This window comes from Glossina fuscipes, unplaced genomic scaffold, assembly GCF_014805625.2.
Source record: "Glossina fuscipes isolate IAEA_lab_2018 unplaced genomic scaffold, Yale_Gfus_2 128, whole genome shotgun sequence".
Lineage (NCBI taxonomy): Eukaryota > Metazoa > Arthropoda > Insecta > Diptera > Glossinidae > Glossina > Glossina fuscipes.
In genome coordinates this window covers 684,103-691,162 of record NW_023998471.1, presented here as the reverse complement: position 1 = coordinate 691,162, position 7,060 = coordinate 684,103, and the positions used below count along the sequence as shown (strand labels likewise).

Below are 7,060 nucleotides of genomic sequence, written 5' to 3'. Positions count from 1 at the left end.
GATATATATATATATATATATATATATATATATATATGTGTGTGTGTGTGTATGTTTGTTTGGATATGTACGTTCAGTATATCCTGTGGCTGCCAACCAACCGACCAGTCTGACTGACTCAAACCTATTGTTGCCAAAGACGGTGGACAGCATTGAAGCATTGCATATATGTCACATACAATGACATGTATGTCCTCTACCTCATCTAACTCTCCTTACGCTGGCATCAGTTTCCTCCTAAGAACCCTTACCTCCTCGTCACATCTTTCACATGACTTGAGCATCAGTCTCTGAACGATTATTTATATATCTGCACAAACACATTTATATATACATACGTATACATATATATATGTATTTATGTGCGCCTTTTTCCCTACTGGCACTATATTACATATGTGTATGCAGTTCATCAGCAAAGCGTTGATTTTACTCTGGCGGTTTACTGATGACTGCACACCAACATTTATACGCATCGCGAATACCATCGCAGGAAGTTTCGCAATTCACACATAAACCTCGCTCGGTTACATACATGCACATGCATGCACACCACTCAATGCTTATGCACAGTTAGAAAACCTTTATATTGAGAAAGTCATCGCCAAACCATTCCTTATTTTTCTTCTTTTTTTTTTTGTCATTTTACACTATACTCCGTGTACACGGACGAAATCGCATTGTTTTGCATTTCGTTGACTTCGCAAGTAAGCATCGCATCCTTATCGCATTTTGAGTGCCGCTAGGGATATAGAGCATATTCTATCACCGTATAAAGAAAAGAAAAAAAAAATAAACAAGTCCTCAAATAAAGTCACGGCGCCAACACAAAAAACAACATATATATATATATATATATGTGTATATATATATATATATATTTAAAGAAAAATAAAAAAGGAAAAGAAAAAAACAACTAAAGCAAAGTTAAAAAATGTGCGATTATGTCTCCGCACTCGGACATACAAGTCGCCGAATTCAGTTCATTTGAAACGTTAGTTCGCGTAATACTTTTTCAACGGAAGGATATGTTTTGACGCAATTCTCTCTCACACTTTTTGCTGTCGCGTATTGCTTGACTTCTTTCTTTGTCGTTCTTTCTCGTCGTTGTTGTTATGTCAAATTCCGTTATTATAGTTAGTTAGATATCGTGACGTTTTCATTTCGTAAGCGCTGAAATCATTGACAGTGGTTAACAGAGCAGCAAGAAAGAAGTTGAAATGAAATGATCACACGCTGTGGTCTTTCTCTGGTAAGTGATACTTGAATATATATATTTATACTACAGTACGAATGTATACATATATTGCTATGTATATTAAATATATGTATGTATGTATGAATGATTATAATGTTGAATTGACTAACGTGTGAAATATTCTTAAAATGATTTTAACATAGAGACTTCAGTTTTTAATATATTACAGAGGTTATTCAAAAAAATCTATTGAAGTACGATCACATGCTGACTCCACAATTTCATTTATTTACAGTAGACCGCCCTATAACACGGTGAAAATATTGCAAACTTGTTCGTATAACACACGTTAACACAGGCTCACATAACACACGAAAAAAGTAAGAAAGAAAGTGTGTGATGATGAATTCCATCTCCTTCCCCTGGGAAGAAAGGCCTTTATTCTTCAATGGCCATAGAAATTGTTGCCATGCAACGTCTTAACCCTGATTCTTGAAATATATATATAACAAGCTCATTGTTGTGAACTGTGAACGCCCCACATATTTATCATCGTGTTACATATCGCGAGCTCTACTGAATTAGTTGTAAAGCAAAATGTTTAAGAAATCGTATCGAGTTCTTTTGAGAGACGACTGCAGAGTACTTTTTAACTCACTAGCGTAGAAGGGCTTCATTCATTGCATTCATTGCAAATACCTTTCGGAAGCAATCTCGAAGTGAAAGGAAAATTCTGAAAATATTTCTTGCAAAATAATGACTTGCAAATTATTTCTGTTGATACGAATTCAAAAATTGAAGCTACACGAATTTAGAATTAAAGCTATACGGTATCAATCGCCCTATACATGAACCTTTTTAATAAATAGGTTGAACGATTTTCGTACTTTCAGCATAGGGGACGATCTTCACCGATCACTTGCTTAAACGCTAAACTAACATAAAAGTCTGGCAGTCTTCATTTTACTCAGATACAAATTATTTCGACACCCAAACCCGCTCGGGAACATATCGCGCAGCGCTTCAAGGCATTTGGAGCCTTAATATTATTTTTTCAAATTAGTTTAGCCCGAATAAGTTCAACTTTATTTTAAATAAGACTACTTGCAATCGCCAAACAGACTTTCATTACGCTAAACCGTTAGTTTTTTGAATACCTTTCTTTACTTGCAATCTTCTTGCAAAAAATAAGTTTGTAAAGCACAACAGGTTTTAGTTTTTAGTATATTATGATGATGAACTGCTACAAAGTAACGACTTGATTTAAAAACCTCGCTTGGTAAAAATAGACTACATAGTGCATTTATTTTTAATACCCCTTGCCGCACACCAATCCTTACGAACGCATACGAATTTATACGCGATTAATTTTTGGTGACGAAGTTCAATGAGGTAAAATAAGCTAAGCAGGATAGAGTATTTAATGATCGGCTTTGTACCGCAGTAGTGCAAAAGCTAATGATGATTTACATTTTCCAAAACAACCTCATAGTTAAGATTGATTTTACTAACATACCTGTAAACGGCAGATGAAGAACAACACAAGACTATATTCGTTTAAGCTTAATCCTCACAATTTGAAGGGATCAACATAACAATCACTAGCTTTCTAAACTTCACGTTTAGAAATTCCACCATTACGAAGGCGATAATCTCTTCATGTCAGTCATATATTGTTTATACCTACAAAGCTTTAACTTCTCAAGCGATTTTACTTTGTGCATCTTTTTGATCTGCCGATGTGCACTTCTCCCTTTCATCCTCAATTCAGGCAAGCAGACCTACCTAATGGTTCCTTCCTGTTGGCGTTTCATGCCCTATGCAGCATTTACGGTAGAGCGTGCTAAGTTCGTGCGGATGTGTATAATACATTCAGGCGGACCTTTTATTATGCGAAACCATTCAATTTTTTGTCGGTTCAACCTATTAGTCGCACAAAAATATATTTGAAATAATTATTATAATAAAAATTTCCAATTTGTTTAAAACCGCATAATGAACGAAGTTAAAAAATTTCAATCAAGTGGGGCCTTTTAATCTTATAAAAGGTAAGCATTTATAGGACAACAAAGCGAAATTTAGGAAAATCTTATTTACACGGTTTTTATTGCACGATTTTGAAATAACACGTTTTACCAATCAGGGAAAATACACTTTTTTTGCACAAAATTTTTTTTCTAGCGCGACTCCAAAAAAAAGAGAATTGTAATTGTACTTTCGAAACAGACACTTGCGTATACAACAACATATTGAAGGAATATTGTGATCAGAAGTCGGTCGGTTTATAGCCATTTGAGTGATAGTGACATATCTTAGTTAGAGTTGAGAAATTGGTTTTTGTTCCTAGTTTCAATTTCAATTTTTTTTTTGGTTGTCCTTGTGGATTGAATTTTCAGTATATACTAACTTTAATTCAATTTGTAAAAAAAATGAATTTATGTCGTTTTATAAAATGTAACATAAATTACGTTATTGTTTTTTTGCACGGATTTTGGAAAAATATTTGGAGTTTTTTCAGTTTAGACGATTTTTTAAAGTTGTGCAATATATCCCCAAATTTCCAATAAGTTGCGCATTTTTTTACGCGGTTTCTTTGGCACGGTTTTTTAAGAAACACATTTACCGTGTAAAAAAAAAATTGGGCGCATTCCGACAAGAGTTCGACTTAGTACCTTTATTTTTGAGGCCCAGTTCCATTTAAGGGTTCTTATGAAAATAAGACTTTATACGGCAAGAAGATCTAATTTGTTGTATTTTATGACGAAAACTTGCGGTGATGAGTTTAAATTAATCACATATTCTCATGGCCCCTACCATATAAGTTTTCTTAGAGAAAGTAAGTCGTCTCATGGCAATAAAGTCTATCTTTCGGTACTTTATTAAGGGAGCATTGGTTTGTGACTCTTAAGAGCAGCGTTGGCCCGCCTACGCGATGTTAATTTATTCAACACTGTATGTGCACTAGGCATTCAGTTATAACTGAAAAAAAAATTTCTAACAAAGGATTTACGGCATGTTAAGTAAAAGCAGACATAAGTATCAGAAATTTTCAAGAGGTACGTGAACGTCTCGCCTTTGAACTAGATTTTATGTAGATGAGAGATAAAAAGGGTCGAAGAAGAGCAAAATGTGTCAAAAAGTTGAAAAAAGGACGTATTCTATGCACGCCAGAGAAAGTCCTAAAAGAAAATCGAAGTCAGAAGTGATATATGAAACTTCGTTGCGGAAGTTGTAAAGCCTAAAATGTCCGTAAGGCTAATGGATCTCACGCTGCTAATGCCGGCCAAGTTATCGAACCGAGAGCTCGAGAGCATACGTTACGTTAACGTTCCTTAATATATGATAAAATATTTTGTTTCGTTCTCTTTGTTGACTAAGCATTACCACACAACTCGAACTATCGATTCTTGGCTTTGCAATACTGACCAATCTACCGTTGAAAATCACTTCAACTATGCTAAAGTAATCCTTTAAGAGAACCCGATAAAACGCATTATTCTTCGACAACAAAAGTTAAGATTGCTGCGAGCTGAGAAAATGAGTTACTGTTGTGGGCACATGATTGCAACCTACGCTGTATAGGTGAAGGAAATTGGACAACAAATTTCTGATCTGATATCTTAAGGCTTTTATTTGCATATGTAAAAATGCGAAATCTAATAAATTTTCTAATTTTTTTTATAAAAATCCATTCGGAAAATCGATTCTATATTTACTGACTATATTAGCGCTTAAGCTGAATAAGAATTTTCTGCCGACACGAACGCGAAAAAAAATTCATAAATGAGATAAGAAACGATGCCATAGATATTTTCTTAAGAAACGCAGAAACCAAGGCAGGTGTCGTGAATGAATTTATTTACATATTTTTCCTTTACACTGCTAGTTAAGTATCGCTTTACATAAGCAATATAAAAAGAAAATCATGTGTCGGCGTTAAATGCACAAAATATAAATAGATAAATAAATATAGGTTGGGATATACTACTAACTGATAGCGGTGATGGCCACTATCTGCAATCGATGAATGCGCACATCATTTTTATTATATGCACATTATCATTACATAGTTACATAAAGGTAAATGTATATAAATGCGAGAACATATATATAAGATTACATATATATAAGATTAGTTGTGTTGTTTTAAGACAAAGTAAAAACTCAAGTAAATAGAATGCTGGCGTTGTTGAGAAAAATATGTGAATTAAGCAAAAAGATTATTAGCATGAGACGACGGACGGACATCATACGCATCATATGCGTCTTCCCTTTCTCGATTTTCTGCACATCAAGCTGAGTTTTTCTATATGTATATGTACGTATACAAGTGTGCACATTATGCATAAAGATTTGACATATGCAGAAGACACAACCAAACTAATTCCACTAGGTACATATATATACATATATATGTAAACATATGTACAAATGCGCATATAAATGTGCGTGTGTGTGCGCTTGTACGTTTGCAAAAAAAACCTTCTCTTTTATATTTACTTGCCGTTCAATTTCTTGCCTTGGCTTGGTCTATGTGTGCATATATAGCCCTGTGTATACACATGTGTGTGTGTGTGTGTGTGTGTGTGTACGTGTAGTTTTGTTAGTTTTTCGTAATTTTAAACTGAAATTCAGATGGACATTAGAAAATTTTACTTAGAAAACCTACACGACACAAAGATGAGAAAGGCAAAAACAAAAAAAGAACAAACAGCAGCACACTACGCTTACATCTACATACACTACTGAAAGACCTTAAGTCATAAGAGAAAGAAACATATATACATGATTACAGACGTTTTCTAAATGTCTAATGTCTCTGCATCAACGGGGTACTACGTGAAGGCAAAATAATAGTAGAACAACAAGAACGTCTAAAATAGACACAATAAAAACAATGGATGGATACGTTCTATGGCCAAGCAAAAATACAAACGAACGCACACGAACATAGCGCAAGCAAGCAAGCCCACGTCCTTAGAACGTATGCAAAGTTGAAAAAGCAGCATGTAACCCAGTCAAGCCGTAAGGATGACCAAAGAAATGACATCCTCGCGTCGCAACAGGACATTATTACATCTCCTTCCCAATTAAATAGACAAGACAACAAGTGCAACAACGGCAACAACAACAACAACAACGGCATCGGAAACTAAACGAAATGTTAAGGCAACTGTAATAATGATAAAAAAAAAAGAAGATAAATAACGAGGATACTATGTGTGTATGTAGTACAAGCTAGCCAAGAAAGGTTTAGCATCTCTCATGATTTTGATTTTAAGTACAGCAGCGATAATCTTTACATACATACATGTTTAAATATATGCATGTATATATATATATATATATATATATATGTGTATATATGTTTATATTTCTCACAACAACAATAGATATTAGAAATGCACACTCGACACTAATAAATTCGGGAAAACGCTAAGGCAAGGATGTTAGCTGGTTTGGTTTTAAAAACTTTCATGTACTTACATACATACATACATACATACATACATACACAGGCATCCACACATACACACACGTTCACATGGAACATTGAGGTAAGATGCGAGACAAGGCATGCCAAAGAACGTTACCCAAAGTACATTACTTCTGACCATTTCCACTCGATTCGAGCAATATCAGAACTTCCAATCATCCACTATGCCCTGTCAACCGTCAGCAGAAGGTTTGAAGAGCCACTTTACTATATACCAACTAACTAACGCGAACAGAATATTCGCAATAGCCCAGTACTATCTTTCTTTCCACCTTTTCGGTTTGTATCTGAATCTCTCCACATATATGAACACACACACACACACACACATACACACAAACACACATTTATACATAAATATACGT

General features: G+C 34.6%; 2 protein-coding genes across 2 annotated transcripts in view; one reads left to right on the top strand and one right to left on the bottom strand.

Moving 5' to 3' along the window:
- Positions 1-7,060, bottom strand: part of LOC119640783 (coiled-coil domain-containing protein lobo) — a 93,074-nt gene that overhangs the window by 55,097 nt on the left and 30,917 nt on the right. The window lies entirely within an intron of this gene.
- The window catches only part of LOC119640875 (protein distal antenna), a 32,040-nt gene continuing 26,214 nt past the window's right edge, over positions 1,235-7,060 (top strand). The window contains exon 1 of the mRNA XM_038039157.1: positions 1,235-1,252. The gene's annotated coding sequence lies outside the window, so the exon portion shown is untranslated. The remainder of the gene's footprint in view (positions 1,253-7,060) is intronic.